The following is a 23,189-nucleotide window of genomic DNA, read 5'->3' as shown; positions in this document are numbered from 1 at the left end:
TTTATAACTACAAAATAGAAACAAGAAGATCAAAACCAAGAAGGCCAATCCATACTTCTAAAAACTATTTTAGAATTGTTTTTGATTGTATTTGAAAATATTATTGCTTTTTGAATCAAATTAGTTCATGATACATTTCAATTTTTCCCTGGATCATTCAAGGACACCTGCTCTCGACTTTCATCATTCGCTTTTTATCTTTGTTTTCCGTATTTCACATTTCATTTTTCGTTGTTTGTTTTTTCGTTTTTTGTCTTTAACTTTTAATCTTTTTATGCTATGTGTACTTCCTCGCTAAGTAAGTCAATAACTCAGGAGCATTAGCATCTTAAACCAACGCCTCTTTTTTCAGTTGAAAATACCAGCCAAATAGTATTCAAAGTAATTTAAAGTAATTAAAAAGAGGTACCTTAAATTCGAGTGAAATTGGTCACTTTTACGAGTATTTTTTGAATATCTCGATAATAATTTAAATATTTATTTTTGATACAACTTAATATAATCGTGAAATTGAAAAATCACAAATCACGGGCGAAATGAATCACGTAGAAATCATGACGATATTGCTATCAAATTATATGCTCTGACAGCGATAAACTAGCGTGCAGTATAAAATCTGGTGTAATAGAGATAGGAAACATCACATCCTACATGTAGGCAACAATGTCGTGATATAGCAACTTGTAGAAAAATGAGACAGTCGGACCTACATTAGCATGGTCGATGCGTCTGCTGAGGAAACATGAGCGATAAAAAGGTTATTAAGCAAATTTTAGCAACGTAATCGCATTTTTTTGTTTAAACATAGCTGTGTATGTATGTAAAATGTATGATTTACGTATACAATCTTCACCTATCTAGTGAAACTGATAATTTAATTCTCCTCATATAAGGGAGCTTAACCGTCTCTTTGAATGTGTAGCATTTCGCTATGTAAGCGCAAACCGATCTCTTGCACTCTCATATGACTGCCATATGGAGCGTTTGTAAAATTTGCTAAGTATGCTAAGTATTGTCTGTCTTCTGCACTGTTTTATAAATCTCTATTCTGCTTCACAAATAGAACAAACTTTCGTAGGTGGCTGCACCCATAGTGATCTAGAACTCAATGTTGTCTCAGTTCATGATGTAATCAATCGTTTTATTTTGTAAAAGGTCAAATTGAACAAATTCTATCGCATAATTTTATTCTTGGAAACGTGCTGCTGATTTCGTATTCAGGCGGCACAAAATGATGCTACGAGACTGTGTCGGAAGCTAAAAGTATGCAAAAAGTACCAACGGTTGTTTGTCGTACGCTTGCGTCAGTGGAGTAAGCGTTGGATGCTATCCTTGTCACACTCGCTTGTATACGGGTCGACATCGTTTGCTTCTCGCTCGATTTGCAACATTGCTTTTAACGTTTGTTAATCATTTTTCGTTATTTTTAACATCTGACCTTTTGGCATTTGTACATCGTCTTCTCGTCTCTTTTTAGCGATTAATTGTCATTCTATTATCGTTTTTTGTGGCCTTGTTGGTTTGATGGCAACGTTATTCGTAGTTTTTTTTGACATTTCTTGTCCCTGTTATGCAGTATTGTTATTGTCTCTTCATAGGTTTTTCTGCATGTATTTATAGTCTTTCCGTCGTTTTGTGTTGTTTCTTTTTGTTGCATTTTATCGCATTTTTGGCGTCTTTTCACCATGTTTTTATCATTTATCGTCGTTTCTTCAGCGTCTTATCGCTTACATGTTTTCACTCCCTCGTCATATTTCCATCATCTTTTCGCTGTCCATTCGTTGTCTATTCGTCCTCTTTTTGTCGTTTGTCTTGTGTCTTTTCGTCGTTCTTTTGTTGTTTTTTTGTCATATTACCGTTGTATATTCGTCATTCACCTTTTCACCGTCTTTTTGTCATCTTTTCGTTGCTTTTTCTTCGTATTCGTCGTCTTTCTGTCGTATTTTTGTTGTCTTTTCATGGTCTTTTTGCTATCTTTCCATTAAATTTTCGTTTATTTTTGACGTATGCGTTTGGCTTCTATGTCGCTTATTTTCGGCGGTTTCTTGTCATTTTTCTGTTGCTGTTTTGGCATTTTTCCGTTGGCATTTTGCCGCCTTTTCTTCGTTTTTTGCCATCTTTTCATCGTGTCTCACCCTGTTTGTTGTCATTCGTCGATTTTTGGTTATCGTTTGACGCTTCATAAATTTCTCTTTGCAGTTGTTGTCGCTGTTTCGACATCTCTTCGTCGCCTTTTCATGGTATTTTTGCGTAAAGTCCATCGTATTTTTGTCGTCGTTTCGCCAACTTCTCATCGTACTTTCATGTTCTTTTTATCACTGTTCCATCATCTTTTCATCATCATTTTCGTCATATGTCCTCGGTCTTGTCGCTGTCTCTTCGTTGCCTTTTATAGGTGTTTTAGTCATCTTTGCACCGCTTTCTGAAAGCATAAAAGTCCAACAGTTTTTTTATTTATTGCGTAAAAAGAGCAAATAGAATATTTATATAACAAGCTTTTTTCTGTCAGGCAGAATAAAGTTATGCTTTTCGGGACATTATTTACAGCATGTAGCGTACTCCTACTTTCTGTAAACTTTTCCAATCCGGTGCAGGGTTGCCACATGCACAGATTATTCTGTGTTTAACAGATATTTGAAAGAAATCGCCTGTACAGAATCTGTATGCATAGAATACAGATTTTTGCCAATTACACAGATTAAACAGATTTTTGAGCTTTTGAATGAGAGTGAAAGAGACGGAAATAGTCAGCAAAATGACTCTCCGTCTCTTTCACTCTCTTTGGTTTGCATTGGACAGATTTTTGCACAGATATTTTTTCTCGCTGTACAGATGGCCAGATTTTTCCAACAAAAACACAGAATTATATGTGGCATCCCTAATCCGGTGCAACCGGTCCTGGATCCAGCAGAAGGTACGTCTGGCTCAAATCCTATTCCGATTATTGAAGAAGCAGAGGACGAAGCTTCAGCCACACAACGTCGAGGCTATTCGATCAAGATGAAGTTATCTTACGATGTTCTATCCGTGAATCAAAACTCCCAAGGTGACTAACCTACTTTTAAGGGGGAGATGTAGCAGCCTTTGCTCTGCCCTGCTTCCCAAGAAGGATATGAGTTTAACATGCTCAATGTAGATTGGCATTCGTTAGTCAACTGCCAAGCAAGATAGACCTATTTCATTAGTTACTCCAAACTACCAAAGACTTCTCCAACACAGACATCAAGTTGATATAGGTTTGGTTGTCGTAAAGAATCTCTGACTTATAGTGACGCGGAGACTATGTCATTTTTTTTAAAAGGAAAGTAATATAAATCACAGTAGGTTAACAGATAGTGTATTTAACTGTCGACTCTACCTGTAAAGTAAAGCGACCAAGAAGAAAATGTATGGCGAAATTAGACCTTGACCCTTTTCGTTAATTTTCACCATTTAGTCATTGAAGAAGAAAATTGTACTAAAAACCGCACAATTGATACATTTATTATGAGTCGTTCGGTATCCAAACCATTAAAATCCATTCATAATTGGTGGAATTAGGCCATTACAAATATTTTATAAAGTTTTTGTCCTTCCGGTGTTGGGCCACTGAAGGGGGGGTGCGAAAAAAAACAAAGATTTTTTTAATCGAACAAAAAAAATATATTGATTTGAGGCATTTTTACTTAAAGTTTAAACGTGAAAACCAAATCTATTCTTGCTTTTAATATATACGTTATTATTTTCCACGCGAAAATCTACGAAAAAAGACCAAAACGAAAGAAAAATTTTTCGGCCGATTTTCGGAAATTCCGTTGTATGAATTTTTATTTCTGTTTCGTGCTAGAGGTATTAACTTAACTCGTACACTCATTTTTCGAGTTTTTCAGGCTGTAGAGCCCACAGACAATTGATTTTATGGAAAAAAAGTAACTCATATCCTACTAATAATTTTTTTGCCACTCTATTTTTCAAGCCAATTTTCAAGGGGGGGGGGGGTTGGGGGGTGTGATAAAAACTTTTGAAATTATTTGCAATGGCCTTATTAGCGTTCAAAATCTTTGATATTTTCATGTTTAGTTTTAGTTACGTCATTTTTCCTGAATTTTTAAGTTTGTGCATGTTTTACGCTATGCAATATTGATGTTTTGTATGCTGTTTACATATCATTTTCTTTAATGTCAATATTTCTTATAGACGCTCCATCCAAGTTAAGAATGTCAATTGTATAAATTTTAGTGGGAGCCAAGCATATGATTTGAGCTTGATGCAGCTTTATACGACAATAATTCACCAGTAATTATGTTTTCCACCACACTTGTTACACGACTAGCTGAATCACCCTGCTCGTACCGGTTCGCAATTTTGTCACGCACCTCGATTGTTACATGAAACTAGGCGATCGTTCACCCGGTTAATAGCTCTTCACAGCAAGGCTAGAATATGTTTTACCTTGCATGGAATGTGCTGGCCTTGAGCTTAAACTTGAGCTCTAAAGTAACTCGCCAATGTTACACGCCCATTACACACACGCCGGCACAATCGGTAGTAATTTGCTTATTCAACCACCAGACATTAATTGCCTTCCGAAACTTCGACGATCATCATCTTTCACTGCCTGCCTCGCCTATATGGTGATGCACAATGCATTTCCCAACACTTCCATTGGTGAGAATTACAGCTGAGCAGCTGTCTGTACATGTCGAAGTCGAATTGTGGTTCGGTTCTGCCGCACTGGCAGGGAAGTCCGAAATACTCAATACCGGTGCAATTGTATTCCAATGCTACAGCAGTTAATTACTACAATCATTTGGTCGAGAAGATGTTCGCAAAACTTTAACCACCACTTTAACTATCCGAGTTCAACCATCTTCTGTACAGGTCAAATGAACTTGCATACGAGCGCATTTGCTTTCGTTTCCCTCCCGTCCAACACCACCCACCCGGCGCCGCTGGGTGCAGTTTTTCTCCACCACCCAGCATCGTAGGCAATAAGCTGCTGCACGGATGATGGAAATGAGCTGTCCTCCATCATCCGCCGCAAATCGTGACCACACTTTGTCCGATCTACCACCCATTGCTACATGATTGTTACTCCGATCGGTAGTCAGATCTTTACGACCATTTGCTACCAGAGCCAGCTTCAGCTCAGAACAAAACAGCCTCAGCCACCGGTTAGTGCGGATCGGAAGCAGCTGCGCTTCCAGCGTGCGTGGATTCGATGATTGTTTTGGTTTCACGATGAGTGGATTAATTTGGACGAAGAAGAAGGATTTGATAGTGTTTACAAACATGGTGCTTAATTGAAGACATTTATTAGAATATTATGTGTTAGTGCTTTTTAACGTATTTTACCGTATTAACGGATAATCGGATAAGTTCAAACATCGCGACGAATTTAATAACTGTTGGCAACCTTCGGAACTAAACCAGTTCAGTGGAGAAGAAAATCTTGACCGCCTTACTTGACCAGGTGCCCTGGAGCCTCGAAAGTGCATACCCTACCTAATGTACAGCTGCAGCTCTAGTGGGCCAGCTCGAGGGGCAGCGCGAAGTCGATGTGACAAGCCGAACTAAATTATTTACCGAACAAGTTCAATGTGAGTTGATTCAAAATCAATGTCAGTCAGGCAAGTGTGTGACAAAATTATAAAAAAAAAGAAAAAGTGAGTGCAATAGATCGACGAAGGAATTTGTGAACGTCCAAGCGGACGACCGAAGTTCTTCGCGCATTTTTTTTCTGAGCTCCTGATTTGCACTGTTTTATGCTGCCAAATTAGTTAGTGCAATTTTGCCTTGGCAATGTGTTGTGTCGAATTAGTGTGCACCGTTGCTGTCGTTACTCAGATATTAGACACCCAGATTAGTTGGATTTGGACATGTCATTGGGGATTATTGGATTTTGAGCGTCATAAGGTTTTAAGTTTGAAATTGTTGCAGTTGCACTCGGGACCGCTTCAGTTTTTGGAAACGAACTTAATTAAATACATTAACTTTACGGACAGTTTGGGGCACCCTGCGTATAGATAGAAGCAAAAATCACTTAAGTGTTGAAACACGACACTAATATACGCATATTAATTTTCCAAGTCTGTACGAATGATTTTACACCGTTAGACGTTGAGGTTGGAATTCTGACACAGTTTGCTTTAGGTGGAACAGTTATGACTTTACGTACAACCTCAACTAAAATAACCTTGCTATGTTTGAAAGCAACAATGAATAAATGTTTGTTTTATAGACAACGAGAGGGTGGTTTACAGGTATTATATTTTGTTGTAAGCACAGTACGCGTCAAATATTCTGAATCTTCTGATGAATTTTTAGAAAATATCCAATTTTTTTGATGCCTTCGACTTTTAGTATTTGTATTGTTGTTGAAACAAAAACATTGAAAAAAATTGTGCAATATATTCTCGTCAATGCAAAGTTGGCCTGATAGACAGTTGTTAACAGGTTATGGCATGTCACATATTACTATAAACATAAGAAAATACATTTTAATACAAACGAGGGAACAGAACTTGCGATACACAACTTGATATTCAAAAAATATACCTCATTCTGTCAGGATAGAATGCTGGTTTTGTAACAAATTTTGAAATGTCAGATAAAATTATATGATGATAATTTAGTTTATTTTCATATGATTAGGATGCCTTAGTAGTGGGAAAAATACATATGCTAATAGGCGTATGTAATAGACAGTAATAGAAAATTTAAAAGGAGTAAGGCTGTTAAGCTATTTTAAAACATTAATACGTAAACTATTTTAGAGATATTTCTAATAATATAATAACTGATATTATGCAAACATATTGACTAACTTAAGGTTGTCTTATACAAATAATATCGCTGCTTTGAAGAGCAATACTAAATCTGGTCTGTCCCAAAGGTCTTTTCTTAGTTCTCTGCTGGAAATAGTTCTGAGAACTTTTTCATCGGCATTCTGGATACGTGCCCAGCCCACCGCAGCCTGCTAAATTCTACTACCTTCACTACATTAGCATAGTAGTATTATACTTGATACAGCTTGTGGTTAATGTGTCTACACAGTACTTCATTTTCCAATTTGCCACCAAATATTGATCGCAGAATTTTAAAGGCCTCTTCCACTACTCTACGGTTGATTCCGATGGTTTCGACGTTATCCGTAAAACCAAGAAACATGTGAGATTTCGTGATGATAGTCCCTTAGTTTGCTTTTCATATTGCATCTTCCAAGGTTAGAGGTTAGAGCAGGTTAGAGAGTGCATCCCCTTGCTTCAGTCCAACCAACGTCACGTAAGCTCGCTTGTGTTCTCACCCGATATTCTGACGCATAATTTGGAACGACTCAGTATCGCTCAAATCAGCCTAACTAGTTTCGTCGGAAAAACTTGTTCTAACATTATCTGCTATGCCTCGTTTCGATTGACGGAATCGTACGCCGCTTTAAAGTTCCGATCCGTCTCATGAAAACCAGCTTGGTACTCGCCGACGGAGGACTCTACTAACGGTCTTAGTCTACAGAACAGGTTACGGGAGAGTACCTTATAGGCAGAATTGAGCAATGTAATACCTCGACAGTTTTTACACTTGAGTCGATGTCCTTCTTTAAAAAATAGGGCAAATGTGGCCATCCAACCACTTCTCCGGATTTTTTCTTCTTTCTAGATGCAGACAATGATCCGGTGGATTGCTTCATACAACCACCCGCTCTCCGCTTTTAGAAGTTCAGCCGGGTTACCGTCTTTTCTAGCAGCACTGTTCTGATGTGTAGCCACAGTGAGCATGCGACTCCTGGCCTGGTTCTTCCCATCTGTCACTTTCTGGCTCTTCAGTCTTCAGCAACAAACCAACTGTTACGCTGTCTTCCACGCGTCGTGCCTACTATTTCTCTCACAGTTGCTTCGATGGCACCATGGAGGTTCCTCCACAGCCCACTAATATATTCTTGCCTTCCCTCCTACTGTTCCGCGATTTGTAGAACAAGCTTTGACGTTTGGCAACCTTGAACAAGCTGCGTTTGACAACCTTGCCCGAAACTTACACAGAACCGTACATAGATAACATCCGAAAAGTGTCAACCGTCAATTAGAACGTAATCGGTCTGAGAGTTAGAGTCTCCATTTGGATGCCCCCAGGTGTGATTCCGAATATTCAGACGTGGAAGGTAGGTGCTACAGGATGGAAGAATTCCTCCGTTTCGATCTACGCGTTTGCATCTCGGATGATAATTTTCACGTCAAGTCTTGGGGACTTTTCATCGGTCCTCTCGAAGATTGCCTTATATCTATTTTGGTATAGTTTATCTTTGCGGGATACATCGTTGCATATTCAGCAGCTCGCTCCGAGACAGACACTGTTTGAGCCGCCCCTCGCCTGGAGAACAAGCGCTCAAGTTCGCACCTCCTAGCTTAACTTCTCCACTATATGCACGATGTATTTCTAGATTTGTGGCCATCGATCGTCATCATTTGGTTTAGATCTGCAAGGAGGTGCTTAGTGGCGACTTGTTCTAGTCAGAGCTATATTTGACTTCCAGGTAGCTCTCCCAAGAGGGTATGAACTCTTAAACATTTATCTGCTTAAAAAATGAAGCATAGTAAATCTATAATCTTTGTAATGAAAAAGTAGCTCAATTTTATCAGAAATCCTTATGAAAATATTATCTGGGAAAGATTTGCTAAGCAAACATTTCCGTATATTTGTATATTTGAGTATATTTGACGTAGGGCTACGTCTTACCGCAGTTTCTAGTTACAATCACGAAAATATGAAAGAATTTGAACGCTAATAACTCTGTTAATTAGGAATGGATTTTGATGGTTTGGATACCGATTCATAATAAATGTAGCAATTATGAAGTTTTTATTGTCATTTCGTTTTTGAAAATGAGTTTCAAGGTAAAATTTCCCAATACATTTTCATTGTGATCGCCTTGTATCCCAGGCAGAAAAGACAGTTAAATACACCATTTGTTGACGGTAAATTCTGATATTTTCTTTTTAGAAAAAAAGTGACAGAGTCTACTCATCCCAACAGGTCGAAGATACTTTACGACGATGAAACCTACACCAATTTGATGTCTCTACTCGGGAAGTACGTCAGATAAAGTAACGAAGTCTCCTTGTTGAAGATTTTTTATGTACGCCGATTAAACCTAGATCAATTTGATTTCTGTGTTGGGGGTCTACACTACAGCTGTTGTAGTGCAAAGTTCACATTTGCAACACAGTCGGTTGTAATATGATTATATGTTCATAAAAAATTCGGTAATAATTTAAAAACCACAAGTTAGTTTATCTTGTGTGGATTTCATTGATTGTTGTAGAAGTATCTAATTGCAGCACTTTGGCCTGATGATGTTCAAATTTGATATCATCGTTCGAAATCTATAGAAACGTCCGGAGTATAAGCATTAAGGGGAGATACAAGGCCTGTGACAGGAAGCCATATTGTTGTGTCTAGAATCACAGCTTGCTTCACACTTATTTTACATGAAGCTGAAACTGATAGATATTCACCTAACCTGGTGTGTACGCTTCACGAATACTTCCTTATCCGAGGCGAGGTTTGTCGTGGGCTCGAAATGAGACGGGCTCAAAATTTGTGGGTGACCAGACGAGAGCCATAAATCCGATAGCCATACGGACGGTTTCCATACGTTTGACTGCGCAATTGTATTTTTGCTATAAGGGACGGGAGCCATACAAACGTATGCCATAATGGACGGGAGCCATAATGTACGTTTGTCATAATCCATATATTCAACGTTTGCTAGATGATTCAGGGCGAGCCGGTCGCAGAAATCACATCTGTCTAGATTCATTCGTTTTCCTAGGTTTACCTACTTCTACTGTGTTACCTGACTCACTGCGAATATGCGTTGTATTGGCGGGATCGTGTTGGTTCGAAAGGTTTCGAAAAATATCGCCCTTGTATCGAAAATATCGTTAATTTTGATCACTAAAAATAACATACTTAAACGTTATATTTCATGTGCCAGTAGTACGCAATAATTGTATTGTGAAACTGAATTGTTATTTATGCAACTTTTTACAAATTAAATGCAACAACAAAAGCACAACTCATAAAAAATCGTTTGTTATCGATATTACCTGCATATGCGCCATAAACGAATAAAACGTATGGTTACGTTTTATTTTAATAATACGCATATTCGCAGTGAGTCAGGTAAAACAGTAGTTAGTTTTCCCTAGTTTTCGTATCGAGATACCCTCTATAAAATGAACCAGTAATGTAGGCCCTTGTAGAAAAAGTTGTATTCGAACTTACTGAACACCCTGTATATTATGGTTCCGGTCTATTATAGCAAACATACATTATGGCATTAGTCTTTATGGCATTCGTACGTATTGCAACCGTCCGTTTGGCAAACGTTAGTCATATACGTTTGGGGTGTAGTCAAATTTGTGTTACAAACAAACCCTGCACATTTGGCGGCCTGGGAGAGATTTTACCTATAGACAAAAACGCTCCATCAAGAAGACTGGCAACTCTGCCAATAGTCGAAAGACAGTAACAGCAATGCTATCTGTCGGGTTAAAGCTGAACTAACACGTGCGTGTATATTACAACATGGATCACGTACACGTACGTGATGGTGCGCTGTTGCTTCTGTTAGTTGTCATTTGTATGGGCGCGAGGAAGAGGAGCAAGTCTTATTGATGGAATGTGTTTGTTATATATGTATACTAGGAAGTCCTACGACAAGCCTGCGGTTGTGTCCTGAGCACATACCAATCTACTTTTTCCTATGATGCTACACTCAAAACAATCGGCACGTCAAGTTTACGTGAAAACATAGGTAATTCTCATCCATTGCACTTTTCATGTAACTTTTACTTGAGTTATTAGTAAATCGCACTCATACTAACCAGTTCACATGCGATACCGGTAAATTTGATCAACTTTCCCAGTAACTCCTGCGATAACTGACTCATAACGAACCCCTATTTCCAAAATTCTAAAATCTCTCATGCTTTTATTTTTGGAGTAAACATGTAATTTCTTATGTTATATAGTTGATATTTGTATGTTCTATTCGAATTTATGATCAATTAAACGAAAAACCACAAAGTTTGTGAGTTACGAGACCCTCCCTCGTATATAACGCATATTCGTTATGAGTCAGGTAACACAGTAGTACATGAAGTTCATGTAAGTTGCTATACAGAAGTTTAATCATGTAATCAATTTCACGTCGATGCGACGTATCGATTTTTTTGAGTGTAGGTTCAAAAGCAACCATTTTTTGGAATAAGTGTTGTGCGAGAAAATACGAAAACACATCCTCACAAAAATGATATCTGCATTCGGAATTGTACCATGTACCGTTCTGATTCAAACTTAGAACAGTCTCAAACTTCGAACACTTCAGAATAAAATGCTCGTTACTATCGCTAATATGATAAAATATTATGCTTATTGTACACCACCGTGTTCGTTAGAATGTCCTCTATCCGGTGAGGTATGACATTGAACTATAGGATTCCTTCTAAGAAATCAGCAGGCGTTGGAAAATAGTGAGAACTCAGATTTTAACTTCGTTCGCATACTCTTAGCGTTTCGTGCAAAAGTAGCTGTTTTTTCGTTTGCATTATTTTACCAATTTTAGAACATTTTCCTTCCCACTTCGCGATTATTAGGTAAGTGCAAGATATATATGTACTAAAGCATAGTTAAAATACAATATTTCATGCATTATTTCAAAGATATTAGATAAATAAAAAGTGTTCGAAGTTTGAATTACGTTTTGAGGTGTGATTTAAACTTCGAACACCCACAAATAATATCCGGTTTTTCGGGATTTTCCGTCGGGAAAATGAATTATCTGCATTGTAAAGCTGTACAACGTTAACTTGCTTTAGTTGTGATACATACAGTTTGAAAATATTAGCAATTGACTACAGAAATACGGATTGAAACTAATTATTGTGTGAAAAATTTAAATCATACTGTTAGGTGGATTTAAAAAGACAGTGTTTAAAAAAAGGATGGAATTTCACTTATTTAAGTAGAATGACACTAAAAACATTAATACTTTTCAAAGTAATACAAGTGTTCGCTGTCTGAGACTGAAATATTTGAGCTTTGAATGTCGACCATGAAAGTGTTCGAAGTTTGAATCAAAACCGAACAGCAGTTTTTTAGTGTTTTTCAATGTAAATTAACATTTTATCCTCATTTTTAAAATTTTAACACGAAAATAATCAAATTGTTATGCTATTAAACCATTTATGGGAGTAGAATAAAGTTGTTTTCGAACATTTATCTTTGAACAAAGTTTCAGCATAGCTTAAGTGTTCGAAGTTTGAATCAGAACGGTAGAGAGATGATGGAAAAGCGGATTTTTTGTTTGATTTTATCGAAGGTTGTAGGTTGAAGAGGGGTTGACACAGCAACCCTGCTAACAAATATCTGCAGCTGGTTTGAAAGTTTGAGCAATTTGAAGCAGCAGTAATCATGTTCTGCATTTGGTAAAGTAAAAGTGACATAACGAAGCTTACCGGTTTCATATTTGTAACAGTTATTTGTTATTTGAAACAGTTTTTTTCGTTGTGTTTTCTTTCTATCGCCGGGATTCAATTACAATTATTAATATTTGGCTGGGCAAAAAAGGGCCGGGCCCTTGAAAAAGACACCATCAAAGTGTCGAAACGTCGTTTTGATAAGTTTCTGTGAAAACCTGCCTGCTAAACAGTAATAATAAGGCCATTACAAAAATTTAAGCAAGTTTTTGTCCTTTCGGTGTTGGCCAACTGAAGGGGGGCGAGATTTTTTTAATCGAGCAAAAAAAACTGCGTTTTTAGTATTTTTACTTAAACTTCAAACGTGTAAACTAAATCTATTATTGCTTTTCATATATCTGTTATTAATTTCCATGCAAAAAAATACGAAAAGAAAGACAAAATCGAATGAAAATTTGTTTAGCCAATTTTCGGAAATTTCGTTATTCGAAATTTCCATTTCTGTTCCGTATTAGAAGCGTTAATACTCATTTTTCGAGTTTTTTAGGCTGTGGAGCCCACAGACAATTGATTTTATAAAAATATTTTGACTTATATCTGATAATTTTTTTGCCCCTCGATTTTTCATAGCAATTTCAAAGGGGGGTTGGGAGGGTGACAAAAACTTTAAAAATACACTCAAGTGGCTTTTCACGTGAATCCGCGTAAAAAAGCCAAATTTCAACCAATATCAAATTTCGTGTGATTATTAGTTTAGTTTTTGACATTTATTTCATTTAATTTTAAATTTATTAGCCTTAAGCAGGGATACCATACTTGCAGATTTGTCTGCAAATTCCAGATTTTTGGAACGGTCTTGCAGATCATTATAAATTTGCAGATATTTGCAGTTTTTATGAATTTTATTGTTTTGGTGCAGATTTTTGTTCGAAGCTCTTTAAACTTTCACAGATTTCTTAAAAAAGTGTGCAGATTTTCGCAGATTATTCAAACCAGAAAATTCGAGTAGCCGGAAAACTGCTTGATTTTTTCGGTTTTCGAGCAGTTCACTGAAGGGGGGGGGGGGGGCGAAAAAAAAACAAAGTGATTTTTTTAATCGAGCAAAAAAACATGGATTTTAAGAATTTTTATTTAAGGTTTAAACGTGAAAACCGAATCTATTCTTGCTTATACTTCTTAAATATACGAAAAAAGACAAAAACAGAGGAAAATTTTTTGGACGATTTTCGGAAATTCTATTGTTCGAATTTCCATTTCTGTTTCGTGCTAGAAGCGTTAATTCAAGACTCATTTTTCTAGTTTCCAGACTGTAGAGCCCACAAACAATTGATTTTATTAAAAGAAATTTGACTCATATCCTACAAATTATTTTTTGGCCCCCCGATTTTTCAAGCCAATTTCCAAAAGGGGGGGGTGACAAAAACTTTAAATATGATTTGCAATGGCCTTATTAGAACTTTTTTGGTGCTAGTGTTGCTTTCTCAAAAGATTTCACAGATTTCACATTTCATTGCAAAACACTTGAAGGACTGTTTTGCAAGACAATCCGTGTCTATCCGGCATATAAGCAAAATATATAAGATTTAGAGTTTAAAGATACATAAATGCGCAAAAACTATTGCTATCTCCGATCCTCTTCGGCACTTACGCGAACACTAAGTTGACTGACAACCCTGAAAGCACACTCAAATTGATGAGCAAGCTAAGTTTTCGGATTGGGGAAACATACCATTTTAATATAGGAGGAACATAACAAACTACCATGACATTGGTTTTATAGTTTTGGAATATCATGTCAGTGACTTTTGAAGTTAGGGATCGATAACATAAATCGAACAGCTATTTTGCAAAAGATAAAATCCACACAAGGTAGATAGGCTAGTATAACATCTTCCTTTTTACAACCAATAAAATTGACGACCAAAAACAGGTTTTACAATATGTTTCCTGTTTGTTTTACACGTTATCGTATCAGAATTGGTCGCCTCATTAGGAAAATTTATTTGAAATAATTATCAGTTCAGTAAACAGTAAAAGGGTAGACGTTTTGAATTGGTTGCGCGTTAATATGTTTGCTATTTTTCAAATTTAGTTTTAAAAAATTAAATACCTACTCGAGTTGTTGTTTATCGACAGTGAAGGAATCGGAAGTAGAAACAAATTTAGCTATGGCCAACATTGTACCGGGGTGTTCTAGGTCATTCCTGTGTAAGGCCACTTTTACCGGCAATCTTCTTTTGACCGTATCCATCATCATTCTTTTTGGCAATTAATTCGATCGCAACGACCATGTCGATTGCTTGCCTCGATATAAGGTATTCGCTTTTATTATTTATTATTATCCCTATTACATTATATTATGAATTTTTTACAATCAAAAGTTTATGAAATAGTTTCAAGTTTTCTAGATAAAACATTCATTCAAATTTGCTACTGGAAGTTGCTAAATCTTACTGCCTTTGTGGTAAGCCTACAAAAGGGCATGTTACCTCGTGTGGGGTTTCTCCTAAATTCGAACACTGTGAAACGCTTCAGCAAATCTGTCTGATGCCCATTTCGGACTTTAACAATGTTGTTCGTTCGAGCTGCAGACACATTTAAATGCCGTAGGTAGCACGTGTTGTTGCTTCTGGTAGGCAAATTATAGGGCGGTGAAACTGCTATACGAAATACATAGTACATATTGGTTGTTTTTAATGCTTTGCGTGTTGTGAGGTTTGGGAGAAGATAATAAATTAACTTTGTTGCAACTCCCAACGAGCGGAAAGATCATTGAAGCGCTTAGAATTGAAAGGTATTTACAGTTTAGCGTATATTTCAGTGTAATATGCAATACCTATTCGTTTCCCGAAAACAAGTGAAACAAGTGGAGGCGAATATTTTAAACCGGTTTATATCTAACCGCAAATAGCATTGGTAAATTATCCTCTTCGTTTTTTTCACAATTTTTTTTCTGAGATGCAAATATTGGCAAGCGCCAATCGCACCTATTAAAACAGTTTAAGGTAATTGTGGTCAGGAGCCTAATAAATCTCTACCTTGCAGCGCTCGCAATGCGTATATGCAAATGCCAGTAGAGTAAAACGATAGCCGGATAGTTTTTAACTTGATTCGACATGCATATGCGGTTTTTTATATAGGGTCACCACATCGAGCTATTTCGGTACAATTAAAATTTATGTAGGAAGGCATACTTGCGACCGGCAGGCGGTCGGAAAACTGGAACACGCTTCGCCAGCGAACGAGGAGCAACTTAATAATTTTAAAGTTGCTTCTATTCAGCATTTCAGCAGCGATTGGTTAAGTAATGTGGTTGTATTAATCAAAACCAAGGCACGCGTCATATTTTAACATATCGCTCATAAAGTGGCTGTTATGACAGACGCAGGTAATTTATGATGGAATGCACACCCGAAGATAAATATTTTATTTAGATAGCTAAGGTGTAGTGAGGTGGTATTCAAGCATGGCATTTTTTTGACAATAGCTTCTCTTCGCTTCAGTGAATGTCATAAACAAGCGTATGAAATGTATATCAAAACGCGTTGAACTTGACAATGAATCCTTTGAATGTCTTCATTACGCACTTTATTCAAGATTACCTCGCGAGATAGTTCAACTTCGAAGTTGATGGTTAAAACGCTCATGCAATGCAAGACAAGCTCGTTGACCACATCGCATAAAGTACTTTGCCTTCTATTAGCAATTACCAGCAGCCTGCTGCACTGTTTGTCATTAAATTTCGATTACTCATGAAAGTCTCCCAGTTGAATGACTTGGCGTCCTTGTCAAGAAAATAATGGTTTCTTTCTAGACTTTTGCCATCGGTGACATATGGATGCCTATTAAAATGTCCGTAACTAAAAGAGTAAATCAACAGGCCATCATTCAGCGGATGTGGTTGCGGCTAAAATACTACAGTAGGTAGTAGTGTCCACGATTACCGTTTTATTGCAGAAAATAAGTGGCATTCAGGAGATCAATAGTAGCATATTGAAACGTACAAATGGTCTTAAACATGAGTTATTAAATAATACAGGCCAATAAAACGATCAATTTTTATGATATGCAACTTCCTTAGAACTAGCATTACTTCTAAGGAATAGTACAAACGGTTATGAAAAACATAACGTTCAAAGAAGAAAAAATAAAAACGTTGTTTACTATTACATAGAGACAGAAACTGTCAACTGTCACATATTGAAGTAGCATAAACTTGGGAAATAATTGAATTAAATAGGCGACCGTATACCTAACTACGGACGTTAGGCATAATTTAAAAAATGTCGCTTTCCTATGAACACGCACTTGAGTAATAATCGCTCGGTAACAATACAATGATAGCAGGGGCCCCCCATATAGAATAAAGTCATTTGGCATAATGCTGTTTGACATAAAGCCGTTTGACTTAAAACTTTGACATCATCATTATGGGCCATTTGGCGTAACGACCTTTTGGAAAAAAATCCTAAAATAATTTTATGACGCCGGCCGCTGCGGCGGAACAGCCCTGCGCAGAAATCTCAACTGTCTATGTTTATTCGTATTTCTATGTCTATCAATTGTACTTAGTTTATCCTAGTCCTCGCATAGACTTATCTTATATGCAATGGAAAAAAAGCAGTTGTCAGTGTTTGCGAAGATGTTTAATCTTTGTATTAGTTCTTTGAGGTTCATATTGAATTTTTCTGCATCACGGCTAGCGAAGATCTTACGATTACAATAATAAACCTCTAAGATGTCGTACATAAAAGAGTTAGTAGGGTAGAGCAGTCAAATCGAGCAGTTGAATCAAGCGTTCAGTCGAGCAGTTGAGCCAAGCTGTCAAGTGGAGTAGTCGAATCGAACAGTCCAGTCGAGTAGTTAAGTTGAGCAGGTAAATCAAGCAGACGGGTCGAGTAGTAAATCGAGTCAATGTGTCGAGTAGTTGAGACGAGTAAAGCAGTCGCTCAATTGAGTCGAGCAGTTAAATCGAGTTGCTCAGTCAAGCAGCCAAGTCGATCGTCCAATCGAGCATTCAAATCGAACACTCCAGTCGACCAGTTTAGTTGAGCAGTCCAGTCGAGCAATCAAATCGAGCAGTCTAGTCAACCAGTCCAGTCGACCAGTTGAGAAATCGAGCAGTCCAGCAGTCGACCAGCGAGGTGACTGAGAATAGAATCCATTGCTACGAAAGCATGACGCCCTGTCAGGGGCCTGTTTTTAGTTACCTCTCATGACATCCTGTCAGAGACCTGGTTTTGGCAACAGACAAGCCTCTTAGATATATAGAGGATAGAAGATTATGTATAACCTTCCGTTACGTGCGCCAAGCTTTGTAACATAGTTACTCGTGTGTTGTATTGTGTACAACACTCTTTATCTCGAAATCCCGGCTTAATAAAATGTGACTGTCTTCAGCAAATTTAATCAGTAGGTCAAAATCGTTCGTTTGGGGGATAGAATTGCATAAGTTTGTCCCCAGGCGGCGCTTGAATGCTCTGCAAATGATACACCTTACAATTGCGGTTATAAACAGGTTGTTGCATTCCGAAAGATCATTTCGTTCCTAAAATAAGTATCGTCATCCGGAGCGAGATTGTGGCAGAAAAGTATACTTTTTTGTTCAATAGCACAGTATGCACCGGCAAAACAATGAACATTAGCACGTTTATAAACAGTACACATAAATATCAGTATATAGTAGTTCGTATGAGCCCGTTCATGAACCTAGTGGACTATTAGAGGCCGGGGGTCGGCTAAAAACAACGCATTCTTCAAAATGTATGGACGAAAATAACCAGGGGAGGTCTGAAATGGCTATTAATGAGTTCCCGATTGTAGTGAATATCAGGGACGTGGTGGAATTTAATGTTTGAATTATAAAACGTCTTCACTCATTAACTTGAAGATATGTTGAAAATGATAAATTTATACGTTCGCACTGCTCAAACGCTAACTAATTTAGACGTTATGGGCCCTATTCTGTAAGTCACGTCGAGTGTCACTTTGCTCGACTAGTCGACTTTTGGTATTATGTAAGTCACATGCGACCCGATTTGGTCGAGTAACTCGACTGAGTCCACCGCCAAAAAGCTAGTCACTAAACGGTTAGCAAGTGACGCTTGAGCTAGCTTTGTTTTGGTCCTGCATTGAGCCGCTATGCTGCCCGTTCTTCTTGCACTCGACACTCGACAGTGACTGAGTCGAGCCGAGTTACTCGGCGTGACTTACAGAATAGGGCCCTATGTATGGCAACCATGAGAAGAATTCTTTGACGTGTGGGAAACATATCCCGTAAGGTCGAGGAACATTAGTAAAATGAGAGAGAGCATTCTGTGTGCGATTTTCGAGAAGAACAGACGTGTGGTTCTGGATACGACACCGATCAAATAAAAATAACAAACTTATAACAGGATGAGTTCTAAATAACAAGTTTTTCATAACAAAATCTGCTTGACGTTTTGTTATAAACTTGGTTTCGTTAGTAGTTAACATAACAAAAATTGTAACAAAATACGCTCTAGGCATATCACAATTATATCAAATTATTTGATCAAGTTTATTTCAAAATGAGTAACAAACCGTGTTCTAAATAGCAGAATTAGACAGATTCTTGATAAAACATTTCATTTTCAGTGTCGCTCAGAGTTTTGCTATCGCATTTATAACACACTTTGATAGAAATATCAACTGGAGCTACAATTCTATAATATTTTTGTTAGAATCATCTGATCGGGTTCGTAATCTATGGACGGCATCTAGCTAACCAGCAGCGTCTTTAGGGTTAACAAGGAGGAAATGCTAACCATTACTTCGTTCGAAATCCCGCGGCCACAGGATATGTGACCCCCCTCCTCTTTAAAACCGTTGGTTTATATAGAGTATAACATACTAGTCTTATATTACTATTATTCAAAAGACCCGTTGCGCACTTCTGCGTCTGGTTGAGGCGCACACCATTTTTGTGGGGCTGTCTTTCGGTATTCTTATAACATGTTCAGCCCATTGTACCCTTCCAGTTTTAGCGACTTTCTGGACACTGGGTTCGCCGAAGAACTGCACCACCTCGTGGTTCATCTTTCTTCCACCGTTCGTATATATTCCGCTGAATATGGTTCTAAGTACACGACGTTCGCAAACGGGTAGTGCTTGCAAGTCCCCAACGATCATTGTCCACGTTTCGTCTTCCTAGAGGACTTCAGGTCTTATGAGCGTTTTGTACATGACACACTTATTATGGAGGTGGGGCTTATCAGACGTTAGTATCTTGTCGAAGCCGTGTTCGTGGCAAGCTCGACTTCCGACAAGAATACGTCCACGTCGTCAGCGAAAAAGATAAATTGGCTGGATTTATTGAAGATCGTGCCCTGCATATTAAAACCCACACGTTTCATAACACCTTCTGGCGCGATGTTAAACAGGAGGCAGAAAATACCGTCGCCTTGTCGAAGACCCCTGCGTGTTTTAAACGGGCTTGACAACGGGCCCGGCTTCCTCATACAGCACTGTACACCATCCATCGTCAGTTTAATCAGTCTTGTCAGCTTCCCGGGAAAGCCGTTTTCGTTCATCATTTTTCATAGTTCTTCACGGTCGATAGTATCGTAGGTGGCCTTGAAATCTATGAATAGGTGGGACGTAGGGACTTGGTATTCGTACCACTTTTGGAGGATCTGTCGCAGCACAAAGATTTGGGCCGTTGTCGATCGCCCTTCCACAAAAGCGGCTTAACAACCTCCCACAAATCGACTTGCTAGTGGCGATAGATCTGAGAATGCATAAACGGCGTTGAGAATGGTGATAGCTCGATAGCACTTACATTCTAACTTGCGCCCCTCCTATTGGGCAGATTACTCCTTCCTTCAATTCCTCCGGTAGCTGTTCTGTTTCCTAGATCATGATTATTAGTCGGTGTGGACAGGTAACCAACTGATCCGGGTCTTGATGAGCTCCGATGCGATGCCATCTTTGCCAGCTGCCTTGTTGTGTGATGGCTTCCCCTATTGTGGAGGTCGGCACGTCACCATAATCCGTCGTATCGATGTAGGCATTCTCCTAGTTTCTTTCAGACGACGTTTCTTATCCTGGAAAAACTAGGTGAGTGATTCTCGCTGAAACGGGGCCTCTACCCGAGCAGGAGCGAAGAGCAAAATAATATAAAAACAATATCAAACTGTGTTATAATGCTATATTTTGTTATTGAATAGATATGGAGATACATTGATAACACATTTTGTTATTGAGTAGATATTTAAAACAGTGGTTGTAAGATGAGTTTAATAACTGATTTTGTTATCATATCTTATTTTGACCTTAAAATGACATTCGAAATATTTCATAATTTTTTTTAATGATTAAAGAAATTTTTGGATTAGGTATAAATATTTTATAAAATGATTTTTTAATATCTCATATGCTACTACATTTGTTATTCAATACCTTAATAATACTAAAATATGTTATTCTAAACTCTGAATGCAGTCATGTTATTGCTTGGTTATTCAAATAACACAAGTAGTTATTCTTTTGGCCTTAAAGGAGCTAAATTTTGATATTATTTTTTGTTATTTTACCAATAATGTCAACCCAAACAAGACCAAATTTTAATATGAGTTATTCGATTTCCATAACACATTTCGATATTATTTTGCTCTTCGCTCGGGTACTGACACGAGGTCTTCAAATATTAAAACCTTTGCGCTTAATTGGGTAAAAATTGTTAAAAAATAAGAATTACACTTTTAATACCTCGAAATAGTGGACCCCTCGTTCGCCAAGGGGCCTAATAGTTTAAAAAAAAGTTATATTTTTTGCAAACCTTGAGATCTATATCATGTGATATTTCATAAATTTTCCATGAAACGACTAACAAATGACCCGGTTCTGTAAAGAAGAAGAACAGGGCTTTCAAATGGAATAACAATTTTTTTGGCGGTCTTCTTTGATTTGGTCGCCATATTGGATTTTATCAAAAAATTTCGTTTTCACCATGAGCCCCCCAACCGATTTTCATTTCAGGACCACCATTGGAAAGCTGAGAAAAAATGCTACAAGAAAAATTCATAAAGTTAGGTGTGCAATCGCAATAACTGAAAAAAAACTACTGGTTATTTGTAGCAAGGTTCACAATTTTCATATAATTATAGTGATATTTCCAAAATTTGCTATGAAACAAACTACAAACGACACGGTTTTGTAAAGAGAAGAGATAGGGCTTATAAATGAAGTGGAAAAAAATTGGTGGCCATCTTGGATTTGGCCGCTATCTGGGATTTAATCAAAAATCGCCGTTTTCGGCACGATGCCCTCAATCGATTTTAATTTCAAGACCACCAACGGAAAGCTGAGAAAAAATGCTATAAGAAACATTCATCAAATTAGGTGTGCAATGGCATTAACTAAATAAAACCATCAATTTTCTGTGGCAAAATATTCCATTGTGTGAGAGTTATAAACCTTGATACAGATAATTAATTGTTTCGTTTATTTAATGCCACTACTCATGTAATTTGATGAATGTTTCTTATAGAACTTTTTTCTCAGCTATCTGATGGTGGTCTTAAAATGAAAATCGGTTGGGGGGCTCATGGTGAAAACGGAGATTTTTTGATAAAATCCAATATGGCGACCAAATCAAAGATGACCAGCAAAAAAATTGTTACTCCATTTGAAAGCCCCGTTCTCCTTTATAGAACCGGGCCATTTGTTAGTTGTTTCATGTAAAATTTATGAAATATCACGAGATATAGATCTCAAGGTTTGCTCAAAATTCAACTTTTTTTGAAACTGTTAGGCCCCTTGGCGAGCGAGGGGTCCCCTATTTCAAAGTATTAAAAGTGTTTCTTATTTTTTAACCATTTTCAACCAATTAAGCGCAAAAGTTCCAATATTTGAAGACCTCGTGTCAGTAGTGGCCCCGTTTCAGCGAGAATTACTCAGGTTTGAATTGATGACATTATGTTTATATCGTTCCACGTTTCGAAGGGTCTCCCGCTGCAGTATCGACGCCCGCACTTCATTCATCTTGTCTAACAGCCCTTGGCATTCCTTGTCGAACCAGTCGTTTCGTCGACTCCTTTCACTGATCTCAATTCAATGGGACTTTCCGCTGCGACGTTGATAGCTGCCCAGTAGTCCTCGAGAGGGACTTCGTTTAGCTCTTCCTCGCCTGGCAGCACTGCCTCATGGCGTTGTCCGTACTTAGTAGGGACTTCAGGTTACTTGAGTCGCCCCAGATTGTACCGTAGCGGTCGACGACGACGGCGCATTTCAATTATCAAAAGGTAGTGGTCAGAATCGATGTTTGCGCCGCGGTAGGTTCTAACGTCGATGCTATTCGAGTCCCTTCCATCAATCAAAACGTAGACGATTTGCGAGTTAATCTATTGTGGTGATCTCCAAGTGTACCGATATGGGAGGCTGTGCCGGAAGTAGGTACTTCGTGTGGTCATATTTTTGGAGGCGGCGAATTCAATGAGCCGTTTTCGTCCGCTTTCGTTCATGAGCGGTCCGAAATCCTCCTCAAACATTATTTTGTTCCTGTTCTAGTATTTTGTAAAGGGCTTGTAAGGCCTGCATCAACCCCGACTGTCGCCGGAGGATCGCCGTGACAGTACTGTTTAGCGTTCCACACTGAAGACGATGAGTCCCCCTTCCCTGTCAGCATACGACTTTAGTTTTCACCGGGGTTGGTTACCCGATCTTCACTAAGGTTGCTCGAATCCCTGCTGGTAGCACAAGGAGGTAGCCATA

The 23,189-nt window shown here is 38.0% G+C and overlaps 1 protein-coding gene across 2 annotated transcripts in view; it reads left to right on the top strand.

Moving 5' to 3' along the window:
* The first annotated feature begins 5,069 nt into the window (after nt 1-5,069).
* LOC128734619 (phospholipase B1, membrane-associated-like) overlaps nt 5,070-23,189 on the top strand; it is a 30,254-nt gene continuing 12,134 nt past the window's right edge. Inside the window, exon 1 of one of the 2 annotated variants that reach the window (XM_053828900.1) lies at nt 5,070-5,579. The gene's annotated coding sequence lies outside the window, so the exon portion shown is untranslated. Of the gene's footprint in view, nt 5,646-23,189 lie in introns of both variants that reach the window. The other variant, XM_053828899.1, reaches the window with a different exon arrangement.

This window comes from Sabethes cyaneus, chromosome 2 (genome assembly GCF_943734655.1).
Source record: "Sabethes cyaneus chromosome 2, idSabCyanKW18_F2, whole genome shotgun sequence".
Lineage (NCBI taxonomy): Eukaryota > Metazoa > Arthropoda > Insecta > Diptera > Culicidae > Sabethes > Sabethes cyaneus.
This window is presented reverse-complemented; position numbering and strand designations above follow the sequence as displayed.